Source organism: Osmia lignaria, chromosome 6 (genome assembly GCF_051020975.1).
Source record: "Osmia lignaria lignaria isolate PbOS001 chromosome 6, iyOsmLign1, whole genome shotgun sequence".
NCBI lineage: Eukaryota > Metazoa > Arthropoda > Insecta > Hymenoptera > Megachilidae > Osmia > Osmia lignaria.
In genome coordinates this window covers 3,774,866-3,787,627 of record NC_135037.1, presented here as the reverse complement: position 1 = coordinate 3,787,627, position 12,762 = coordinate 3,774,866, and the positions used below count along the sequence as shown (strand labels likewise).

The window sequence follows — 12,762 nt, the reverse complement described above, 5'->3', positions numbered from 1 at the left end:
CCGATTCTTCGACACTATTCCAGTTAATGACGCTGGAAACTTAATTAATAAAGGGATGATTCGGGAGGAACGAAATATCGGATGGACAATCGTAAGACGAGACTTCGAGCCCGATATCGCTTCCGGTCCCTCGGACACAATGGTATTTAATTGACCGGAAGGAGGCTACGGGCTGCTACGTTCCGGAGAATATTCCGTTAACTTGACGTTATATTTGTCCGATTATCTATTTTTCTTGAGCTTCTTCTCCGATTAATTCGAGGCATCGTTGAGATGTAATTTCTGTACAAAATTCCTTCCATCCTCGTTCAGAAAGTGTCGCGCGGAAAACATCCCCGTATCAGGTGGATAGTGATTTCAGGGTCGGCCACCACAGTCGATTTAAACAAAGATCTCGCTTCCAATTTCGGTCCGCCACATTTTAATCACCGGCGATAACTCTTCCGGTTATTCGGTGTAGGCAGAGGTATTTCCTAGTCGTCGGTTCATTTTCCCTTCTCGTTTATCCGCTTCTCTCGCTTCCTCTCTCCTGCTTCTCAACACCGCAACGCAATCCCATGGAAGGAAGCAATTCGGCATCGAGTTGCCTCGATTGGGGCCGATCCTTCAATATCTCCGCTGGCCATTGTGTCGGCCACAGCACGAATGAATAGTTAATTTTTCCACGGCGCCGTGCAAAGTGGGCCAGTGTGTACTATAACCTGTCCGTCTGCGTCGATATTCCATTACATACAGGGTGTTCAAAGTAGATCCAGTTTAACACATCTGCTACTTGGATCACATAATTAATTTTCAAACCATCATTAATTATTTTACATGCTTCAAAAGGGATAAAAATAAAATTTAAAAAGATATAAATTGCAAATGATATTTATTTATTTATTCTGATTTAAATTTCTCGTAAATCGTAGCACAACTGTTTTTGAACGCCTTATGCATTATTCTCCGGCCGGTCGACGCCACGCTGTGCATCCTACGGGACGCGGCTCGTCCGTCGGGATGCTTCGATCGATGCGTTCACGCGATGCTCGATGAAAGGTCTAATTTCCATACACGGTGCGAGTACAAGGCGCTTGGTGAATTTCAACCCCTTCGATTCCCGTGCAACCTGCACGTACGCTCTTGAATACGGCTGTTGCTGCTTCCTAGATATATTATCAGTCTAGCGTGTTGCGCATAGTTACCAAGCATGAATAGCATTACTGTTACCTAAATTTAGAATAAGTTCGATTCAAATTCAGAAGTTTCCATATGCCACAGTTTAGCGGATTAGCGAGGCGCTAACGAAGCGAAAATAGGTCAAAGTCGAATTCACACTTGGATCGAGTGGAACGATTTCACCCGCTGTTTTATCGTCGCGACGGGATATCCCGAGGTCATTAACGCGAGAAGAAAAGCTCGGACACGTTTCGTGCCGACTAAAGAGCACTTCGCTGATTCTGCGCGAACAATGATAGGCTTTCTCTTGGTAACGACGAGGGGATGATGGTAACCGACGTCTTTTGTTGCCTCGAGAAGGTATCCCGATACAGGTGTTGCTTTTAAACCAGCTACCTTATTTCCTCTTCATCGCCGATGTTTTCTTGCACGGTGTGATTGATATAAGATACTGATTCTTTGTTTCTCCGTTTCTTATCTTCTTGTCTTTTATATTCTGCTCGGAGGCACTGGTTGCTTCCGACTATAACATCGTTTAGAACTCGAATTCAATTTCGAATCTAACATTTCTCTTCGTAAAAAAGAAACAAGATTCGTTTACACAATTAATCTTCTCTAAGCACGAACGATTCGACGAAGAAACGAGAAAGACCCCCGGACGTTCGTTTGGAAATTAAGAAGCAACCGAGCAAAACTTTCACCCCCAATCTAATAAGTTCATCCCCGCGGTACCTGTTTGCACACCACCACGGGACCAAGAGTTCAAGTTAAATTGAACACCGAACGTAGCCGAGGACAGACGGATCCGTTCTCTAATTACCCGGTTGTTATTTTTCCGACGAAGTTGATGTTGATCGAAAGGAACGTTTCCATTGGCGCCATTTGTCTCGAAACGACAGGAAGAAGAGCAAGACCTGAGGCGCGGTTAGCGAACAGTCGTCCCACGGGAGAGTAGGCACCGTGTTACCCGAATCGTCGCCGACGTGCGAGAGATTTGTGTATTTTGACGAGTTTCGATGCCGGATGTCTCCACTCTCGGAGGCTCGAGGCCGGGGCCAGCTGTCCCTCCGTTTTCCTTTCGCCCTCGCGATCCTCTTTCTCCCCTTCAGCCCCTGTCCAGGACGCGTCGTTATAAATGCAAATAACCGCGCGCGGGTATACACTCCTTTTTTTTTTTCCGCTTCACGGCTCTTTCTCCGGATGATGGGAGGTAAGCTCGAGCCGCGGGCTAATTAGTAAGAGAGATTAAGGGGAAATTTATTTGGTCGCAATCTCCCTTGCGCTCTGCTGCACGCGGTTCGCTGGGGCCCTCGAAAATTGCCTGATATCATTTCGCAGCTTCTTTTTCCATCGAAATTCTGATTCTGTATCTACGTGTATCTTATAGAACGTTAATTTCAACCGTTCATGTTTACGATACATCGTTCGTGGAAGAACCTTCGGTTAATCCTGACGGACCGAATCGAGTTATCGGGACGGTAAACATTCAGACGTCCTCGAGGAAGGATCGTTCTTCGGTCCGGTGTATCCGATCGTGAAAACGGAAAAGCGTGGCGAAACCGAACGGTGGCGCGTGCGCGAGCCACCGGGTCTCAGCCGGTCGACGTCGTGCCGGTGCGACCCCAGTCGTCGTCAGTAGCGCGGCGTGCGCCGTCATACTCGCACGTTCCTCCCTCGAAAGCCGCGTATTCTTATGTTGGCGCACGTTCCACTCGCGATTCACCTCATCTCGCCCCACTTCGAAGGGTCCATCGACTGACCGACAGATTTTTTAATTAATTATAACACAAAGAAAGAGACCATTCGCATCGTGTTCGATTGAGGTGTAAAAGAGATCACGCGAGATTTTTCTTTTCTTTCTGGATTGATAATAAACAAAGTGCGAATCGGCTTGTTCGAAAGCGGAAAGAAAGCGTGTAAACTTGAGCACGGCAAAGAGGAAAATTGTGCGCGTTTAATAAACAAACATCACAGCGTCGCGATCTTGGAAGGAAATTTTTTTAACCTGGCTACCAGTCGACTTGTTCCTGGTTTCGTGCGCGACGGTATTCAATACGCGGGACGGTTATCGCGGCGGAATAAATCGCGATAAATTGCCGGTTCGTGCGGAGCGGCGCCTGCACGTTATACGAGTTCCTCGCACGTGTCGCGGTTCCATCGTGCGAGTTTCCTCGTCTTTTCCTCGTTTCACGCTGCTACGAGTTTATTAACGTGTTGGATCCTCGATTAATTAACTGTTACGTCGTTTACATCGCGCGATGTTCCTCGCGGGGAAGCTTCGAAGGCTGGACCTGAAGATTAGCGATTTATACGTCGATCTTTGTTGACGTTCCGTGTCCTGTCAATTGTTTTAACGATGATTCATCCCACGAGGGTTCTGGGTTTCGTTGCGCTCTTCTCGATGGATTTTTCACGAGTATATGCCTGATGTTTGTTAAACGTTCGTTGTTGGGGAACTGTGAAAAAAGTGTTGTGAGAATACAGTGAAGTTGAAATCGTGCGACAGGACGAGGCAGAGGGAAGTTCCTTGAGATCGGACGTGGAACATGGCGACTGGACAGCAGGAGGGCAAGGAATCTCCCAGGTATTTCTTTTAAGAGACTTTGTGCAGATCGACTGCAATTCTGTCTAATAAATTTGTTAAAAATTCTTGTTTTTTTAATTTAGGAAATGAATTGAATTTTATGTTGTTCGTTATAAGAGACTATTAGTAGAATTATGTTTGAAAATTTAATTTAAATTTAAACTTGTATCTAGCGAAATATTAAAGCCCGAAGGATTAAACCCACTCCCTCTTTCTGATCGAACACCTTCCGGATAGGAAGCTTATACACAGTTTTAAAAACTAGAAAATTTATCAAAAGCTCTTCCAAAATGGGATCTACTAGTCGATTATGGAGTTAGTTGAAGGGGTACTCATTACCGCTGCGTTGTTCGCGATTAATTGGCAACGAACGATCAAATCCGAGCGGGAGTGTTCCCATGGCGCGTCTTTGAGTCCCGTTCAGCGTCCAATTACCGGGAAATCGAGCGATTCCAGCGGATTATATCCGATTTACACGGGGGTTTGGCCAGCTGGTCGACTCGGGATTCGTTTTTGGGCGGAACGCGTGAAAATTAAATGCTAGCTGTAATAATAATCGCGGCACGTAGATGATGAGCGCGTTATTCGCGATGCGAAACGAGCGGAGCGTGTACAGTCGCAGCTGGACGCGTGGAAGCGGCCGATATGTGTGAGGGTGGTGAAAGAAGGGGGTGAGTTGAACGAGAAATTGCAAACGAAACTTGAAATGCGCGTCCGCTCCTCGTTTGCCGGTCAACGTAATAACTAACTAAAAACACGCAAATTGCTGCGCCTCGTTAACGAGAATAACGCACGCGGTGCCCGTTACCTATGCCAATCGAAACGAGAATAATTATTCGCGATTTAGTCGCGGAAACTCGGCCGGCGTATCATTGGATACGCGTCGCGCGTGCATTCGCGACGACTCGCGCGATGAAGCTCGTGAGAAATGTAGATGGCTAATAAAGCGGGGAAATTTTGAACGCCAGAGGATTGTAATTAGACGAACTCGTATCGTTGCAACGTATAATCGCGTTTTTATTATCGTTCTCGAATATTTACGAGTTGACGAACGTTAACCCCGTTGATGAGATGTCAAGAAACAGAGAAACCATTCTGCACCCCCTGTAGTTTCTAAAAAAGAAAAAAATGTTGGCCTACTTGCAGTCTCATTCGTGATAGCCCGCAGCGGTTGCGTAGAGAATCACGATGAAAATGGCGAAAAGAAAGCTTGACGCGAGCACCGTGAAGCGTTGTCTGTCACTTGGAAGCGCGTTACCCTGCACAATTCCACGCCGCGGTCCCACGCGGCTCGGAATGTTAGCTCGAGATCTAGCGAGAAACCATCTAAAGCCGCGCCATGTTGCTGGAATTTAATCTAAGCAGCAAGACGCGAGCGTAATCTCGAGAGTTCGTCGGATCGTGAAACAGCGTCGAATAAGTTTTCCTTTTTCCTCTGAGGGGGGATGGGAAAGAGAAACAGCGGAAAGGGAGATAGAGAGGATGGACGAAGGATCCTCTCGTAATTTTTCCATCGACGGGGGTCTGACCTGTGGTGGTCCACGGATCTCCTCTGTTACGATGCTCGTCTTCGCTTATTACGATTCGCCATCGTTCCCTCGAAAGGAGACTCCAATATTCCGGATATTGTACGAACAGCACGCCACCCGATTATTTTCTATTTTTTTTTTTTTTGTTTTTATCTTTCCTCCTTTCTTCTCCCTTTCTCGTCTCCTTTCTTCTTCGCTGTTCGTCCGGTTATTACGAAACTCGCTTTCAACGGAGGCTGCCGCGCGCGGGCCTCTCTACCTATACCCGAGCCACCAGAGAGAAATGTCGGATATATGCCCGCGGGACTTTGTCATTTTCGTCGTGGCTTCTCGCAGATTTTCCCGTGCTTTTTCTGCACGGCTTAGCCAGCGGCGAGAACCCTCTTCTTCCCAACCACGCCAAGTCAACGGCAATGAAAATACGCGGGCTCGTTTATTTTTCAACTCGCGATATACATTGGCGGTCGCTTTGTTCGCGATTCGTGTCTCCGCTACGTCTTTATCGTTCTTTCTTCCCGAAGAAAAGATCGAGTGAGATTCAATTTCGCGACACCTTCGATCCTCCTACTACGTTTAACCCCTTTCTAGACTCACCTGATCGTTGCACCGTAAACCAACACAATTTTCTGCAATATTTTTCCGTACGATAGGTGTTAGTCTTTTTTGAACAAAAATGTCTCGTTTGGAAGGGGTTAATCGAATCTCTGCGTTATGGTGTACAAGCCCGGGTATCCCCTTGTTCGTTCGGTGTTGATTTAAACGATTAGGCAACCTGTGGCCGATTGCGTAGAATCGATCAAATATCAGATGGAGGGAAAAAAAGAGCTTTCGATGTGTTACGTTACGTAGCTACGTTTGCGAGTGGACTCCGATTTTCGAGCGGAACGAGAGCTAGTGAATCGTGAAGTGGTTCGTTGTTTCGATGGATAGATTTTTCAGAGTTTTCATAGTAAACAAACCGTTGAAATACAATGAACCTCTTCGCGAGACACTGATGTTTCAAAAAATGGAAATTCTATTTATCATTGAAACGTTAGTCATATTTCTATATTTCCGCGTCATTACGCGCATCGTCCGTATAATCTCCGCGATCATCGTGACGATTACGATGAAATCTTTAAATGATATTTCAAATCTCTCTCTTGGATAGCCAGGAGTCTATCGCCGACCCATATTCCGACACGTTCGAGCATCGAATACGATCTTCCGAGCGAGTAAAATCGCTGGAACATGCGTTTTACCCCGGCAGCTTGGAAAAGTGCGTAGTCATCGGGTAAAAGGTTCTCATTGTTCCCTCGTGGCCGAATCAATTCGTCACGGAACATCCGTGTACTCGTGTTTCTCGAAGAGGAAGCTTTATTTCAGCGAGGAAAGTTCGGCGATGGCGGAAAGAGGGATGACGGTATTAGTTGCGGGTGGAGCACGGAAGGCGTAGATACGTGACGTGGCGAGAGAAAGACACGAAGCCAGTTACAAGAAGAAGTAGCCAGGATAAATTTCATTGGCGAAAGTCTGCGAATCGTACGCGTGTGTTTACGCGTGTACTTCGCAGACCGGCTGCTTTGTACCCCTTCGCTTCTGTTTGTTTATCTCTGTCTGGCTGTCGGGTCTCCCTCGTCAGTTTTCTTGCGGATACGTCTCGTGTTTGTTCTACTCTCTTCCCTTTCTTCGGATCTTCTTCTATCGTTTGGAGAAGTTTGCACAGGCCTGCGATACATTTTTTTTTTTCTCTTTCTCCAGAATCCACGGGGGTGGTAGGACGAGGCAGAGGTTGAAAGCGCGGCGTCGAAAGGAAAATAATAAATCTAATATTAATCCCATATTCCTGGCCGGTCGGTTCTTTGATGCTATCCAGCTTCTTCTTACGAAAGAAAGGAGTGGGTCGTTTCGAATTTTCTCCGCAGAGCTCGTCCCTGGCGACGCGACCGCTAAGGGTAGAAAACGCTGAATCTCATTTCGGAAGGTTCCTCTCCTTTATTTTTCTTTCGTTTTTGTTCCGAAATTTCAGGTCTGACCGCAACGAGCACGAATTTTTCTCTCCCTTTCCTACGCCGTCCAGTAACGTCACATAATACGTTATTTCGCCGAGTCTTTTACCAACGCGACGGTCGGTGACTAACGAACGATTCTTCGCGGCAGAAAGGAAAGTGTCTCGTCAGCGTCAGTCTCTGAAAGGACGAGGAAAAGCCTGTCGGAGGTACCCGCGGTGAAAATTGCGCCTCGTCGCGTTGCTTCGAAGAAGACTAACCCCGATGGTAATTTGTTTTCAACCTTCTTTGCCTATTCCTCGTTTTTCCCCCTGTTTTTCTCATCGCTATTCTCCTCTTCATTGACCTTACGTCTTCTGTCTCCCCGGAGTTTTCGTGAACCCAGCCAGCTAATGAAGCTCGTCGAAACGGACACTCGTAGCCTCATCGACAAACATTTCCCTCTTCGCGATCCTCTTCTCCTCACTCGGTCCAATTTCGAGGCTTCTTAGCGAAACAGACGTCGTCTTCTCTCTCGGCTACGTCCGCGTTCTCAATAGCCCCGTCATTCCCCGTTGACACGTAATTATTCCGGCATTTTAGAGAGGGAACTCTCTTTCGTCGCTTATCTCTTCGCAGTCGCGTGAGATCGTTTTCTTTTCTTTTCTTCTTCTGCAACCGCCGTTGTAAATCACCGACAAGGAAGTTACGGGTCAGAGGGGGTTAGAACGAGCTCATACGTGCTTTTTAATTAATTACTTTACACCGGAAGTTTCCTTTTCGAAAGCGGCTACTGAACTCTTGGCGGGCGCGCGACTCCATTACTCGTCTCTTTGAAAATTAGTTTGAGCATCGCGGCCGGGATAGGCGCGGGGGTGGGCGTGGATGGTAAGCCGTGAGAGTAAGGGTGAAACGGCAGGCTAAACTCGCGCATAATGACGGCAGATTGAAAAAGTTTGCCGGGGAAGGAGGCCGGCCGGGACGCGGTAGTCCTCTTTCTTCCGCGGGAACACCGCGTCGCAGTTCACTCGGCTTAAATAGAGGTTATGCGCGATTATCCTCTTTCGTCGCGGGTAACGCGACCGCGACCGTTCCATGCTTCTCGCGTCGAGGGTTTCTAGTGATGTTTCTGTTACTGAAATCGTCGTAGAATTTTCTTTCTTTGGGATGCGTGCTTTATCCACGCGTCTACGGTCGTAATTGTACAACGATGAAAGAGATACGATTCCTAATTTAGTCCGAAATAGAGAAAGCAAAATAAAATTTTTTATTATGAAATTTTCGTTTTCAAGGCGATAAATTTTGAATATTGCCTCTGAGCAGTCAAAGTCTCCAGGAGGAAGTCGTTCGTTAAGGAGACATTCATGCGCTACGGGATGCAGCGATAGTCAAGGGAAACGTCAGGCGCGCATACTTCTCTATCATTATCCCATTGCTTGAAAAATTTTCTTTCATCAAGAACGTTTCATCGCGATCGCAAGAATTCCTCTCCGACTAAAACGGAGCGGGCTGTGTCCCCGGACTTCCATCGGCCGTCGTCTTTAATAACGAGGAGTGCCACGTAGTTTCGCGAGCTCGTAAAAAAATAGCAACGCGAAGCAGCCGTTAATTACAGTCGCCTCTTCTTTTATCCCGTGATATTCTCGCGCGTATAAGACGAGTTCGGTGGAGGATAACTGGCGGCGAGAAGAAAGAAGGGTACTGGTAAAGCTGGAGTTAAGACGCCATCGAGAAAGTCAAAGAGAAAAGTCGAAGCCCTTTTTGGCGGAGGTGTGCAGGCGATCGAGCTTACGCGAATAAAGGAAGGGAAGCGGTTTCTTTCCCCTCTCGAAAGCACCTTTGCCATCCGTTCGAGCGATTCGGGTTAAACGCGAACGCGGACCACCGATTACGGGCTTATTTATCGGCCCTATTGTCCTCAGCTTCGATCGGCCTTCTCCCTAGTCGCATCAAAAACTCGAGACCTTTCTTCTCCGTTGCGACATATTACCTTTCGTCTTCGATCCAACCGTCCGCCGCTTTTCCATCCGCGTCGGTTTTCCAGTCTTCGGCAATTTGTCAGCAGCCCCCTTTGGCCGGAGTGCTGCCTTAAATCAACGTTATCTTTTGCCGGTGTTCACTGGAAAAAAGTCGTTCGACGTTCGAGCATAAAACATGATTGTTCGTTGGATTCTTTGAAACAATGCTAGAATGATGTGGCGAATCGAGACTGTGTCTTTCGACCTCCGTCTAAAAAGATTTATTTCTATTCGATAACAAACGAAGGAAGAAAATCGCAACGTTTCCGTCCCTTTTTGAAGATCATCGAGTGTTAAGATAGAAATCTTGAAGCAAGAAACAGCTTAAGAAAGTCCCTTTTTCACCATAAATTACATATCCGGCTTATACACACCGGTTAGATTAAAGTCAACTCGAAATGCATCTAGTCTGGAGAGACGTTGAAAAGAGGATAAGTCCAGCAAAACGGCCAATGGCCTTTCAATCGGTGTTCCCTATCCCTTCGGAAAACCGATATCCGCTGAAAGAGGTGTCTGTGGCACGTTTCTTCCCTTGCCACCAGCTAGGTGTATCTCGAGGACGATGCAAAGTGCACAAAAGCGACGAAACGTCGGTGGAAATAGCATTTTACAAGGCTCTCTCAATAGTACATCCATTTGTATCCGTTTCGGCTGGTCTCGCTTGCTCTTCTTGTAAACGAGACGCGTATTAGGGACGATCCGCTTCGAGGGGAAGACGTAAAGCGTGCGTAGACCGTTGATATAACATGAGCCACGATACGAGGAGAGGATCTTAAGGAAAACGGTGGACTGCGTCCAATCTCTCGACACAAATCGCTCTTATTCCCCATGTTTCCTTGATTTATAGCGATCTCGCCACACGGATATCAACGAAAATTGCCAGATTTTCGTAGTAACGAGCTAGGGAACGTTCCTAGAAATTTTATAGAATTTTTCACTTTATCAAGATAAAAATTTGAAATATTAAAGCTTGAATGGATACCAGGATATCTGGTTACACCTACAGTATGATTAAAGTAACTTTGCACGTCGTCGTGGTATTAGCACCTCCGGATATCCAAGTTCACCTTTCGAAAGTCTGTTCATTCCTCATTGTACCCCATGACGAGGTCGTTTTCCCTGTGATTCGAACAGGGCCATGAATCTTCGTCGGGGAATTCATTTTCACCCCGGCTGGACAGCTTAATCGGGTCGCGTTGGCGCGAGTCGAATAGTAACCGGGAAGGAAAGAACGGTAGAGAAGAGAGGCACGGGAAGTTTCTTAATTATGCGAGTGCGTGCCCTCTGCCAGAGGATGAGGCTGCGTCGCACGACAGCTCGTCGTCCACAAGGAGAACGTCTCTGTTTCGGCCTCCCCGTCTCACCTCGTCGAAAGAGAGAGAGTCTTCTACGTGACGTGCACCCTGAACGTCCGACATTCGTCGCTCGATATATAGCTCCGGGTTAGGTCTGCTCTCGTGTCCCTGTTCCACCTACAATCCATCCCTTTTGCCCATCCTGTGTCGCGGCTCCTCCTTTCAGCTTCTTCATCCTTCACCCTCGCTCGTAGTCCGATCCATCCATAGCTCGATGCTGCCGCTGCTGGTTTGCTGGTTACGTGGCGGACCGATATGGAAATAAGATCAATACCATTGTTTCGCGGTTTGCACCGCGAAATTGGGTCGTATTTTATTTGCCGGCAACCCATCAGGCCGCACGACATTCTCGTCCCTTCGACGAGAAGGGACGAGACTATGTGTTCGTCCCCCGTACACGCCCTGATTTATTGATCGCCGATCGTACCTTTCTTCCTTGATATTCATGATACGATTGCTTCCCGTCTATTTTTTCTTCCCCTCCAAGCTGGAGATCGTTCCAACCTCCTCGATGGCTCGCGTAAGGGGTTGTTTCGATTATTTCTGCTAACCCCGTGGCTGGAACCGCAGGTGCGTCGATTCTTGAAATAATAGAACGTGAATACAAAAGCAATTATTTATATTTTCGAAACTTAATCGGTACTGTTATTCGGGCGGGTATTTAGTAATTATAATAATATCAATTATCGAGGATGACACTTGCAAAGGATCATCGAATTACCGGGAAGCTGGTTTCTAGCGAGACGCGTCGTAAAATTCAGATGAAAATTACGGGGAAACGAGGCGCGCTACGTGCTCGGCATATTATTCGTGGTTGTTTGTGGTGGCAGAGGGTGGCAAGGAAGCGCGGGAGGTAGGAATAAAGAGACAGATACGGGAAAGAGCGTGACTATCGCGTCTATGCGTATTACGTTATGTCAAAGCCGACGCATCCATCATACACCCGTTGACACTCGGGCTGTTTTTCATTTGTGAGCGTGTACAGCGAACACGCACACGCGTGTAAACGCGCGTGAAGCGACGCGGATCCCTCGTACTCCCCCGGGGATGGTCGCGGTGTCAGACACGCCAGTGACGTGACCTCCAAGATGACGAACACGCTCCCTGCCGTCTCCAGGAATATGCGTACGCTTCTTCCTTGCCGCCTGGTAATTTTCCTCGTGTCATCGACCAAATTTTTTTTTTTTTTTTTAATGAAATTTCTGTCTTCCCATTTTCTACCGACTCTGGTTTGCGAAGATGTGCCAGAAATAATTACGTCAACATTACTATTGGAATATATCCGACCGAGAGAAATTGCAACAGGAACAATGAAATTTCGTGTTGAAACGATCTCGATTAACGAAGCCACTGCGAGCGCGCTTTTGGTGTTGCAGTCGCTTTGAAAAATGAATTACGAGCGAAGGCGTCGCGACGCGAAGGTTTCCTCGCCCTTGGCTCATAATTCACACTGGCCGAGACACTCGCGACGTCCCTAAAGATATTTTAATTGTTCGAAATTTGTCGTATGCTTCTTTGATCATCCACGCCATGAGATTCCTTCTTCGAGTAAGAACAGGTTTGATGGCAAACTTTCATTCCGATTATTTTCAATTATATCACGACCATCGGCGTCGCGATAAACGATGGCGTAAAGAGGGAAGACACAGGCGACAATTAATCGCGCGTATTACGCAAACGAGCCAGGGTTGTTACTTTGCAGCGCGCGTACAAAAAGGGCTCTCAAGAGAGAGATGTCCCCTTTGATGCCGCGAATCTCCATTATCGGCACTGCTCGCAGATACGCGACGATCAAAAATAAACCGCCGACGCGTTTCAGTAGAGGAACGCAAGCTTCGAGAACCTCTCCACTCTCGCTTTCATCTACTCGCGAAGAAACGTTACAGTCGAATCCTCTGGTTGGAGCGAGAAGTTTCTTCTTTTGGCAACAAAGCGAGATTGTACGCTGCGGTTCGCAGCAAGAGTAGCTAATCGAGTCGTGGAAAAAACAAGCTTTCCTCGGAAACGTTTGGAGCACGAGCCTCGGAGAATTCGAGCGCAAGTATTCGGTTATTCGGGAAGAAAGGAGTCGTTGGTCTAATTACCGATGCAAAGGCAAAGGGAGGCTCACGCAATCCTCTTAACCCGCGTGCCGAGAGCTGGCCGACGCGT

At 47.3% G+C, this 12,762-nt stretch overlaps 1 protein-coding gene and 1 long non-coding RNA gene across 7 annotated transcripts in view; one reads left to right on the top strand and one right to left on the bottom strand.

The window, feature by feature from the left end:
* Window positions 1–12,762, top strand: part of LOC117601716 (uncharacterized) — a 230,376-nt gene that overhangs the window by 125,207 nt on the left and 92,407 nt on the right. The gene's annotated exons all lie outside the window — the stretch shown is intronic.
* LOC117601719 (uncharacterized) lies at window positions 9,804–11,136 on the bottom strand. The gene is made up of 3 exons (XR_004580789.2): window positions 11,039–11,136; window positions 10,261–10,845; window positions 9,804–10,169 (listed from the first exon to the last, which is right to left on the bottom strand). It is a non-coding gene; the product is annotated as an uncharacterized LOC117601719 (long non-coding RNA).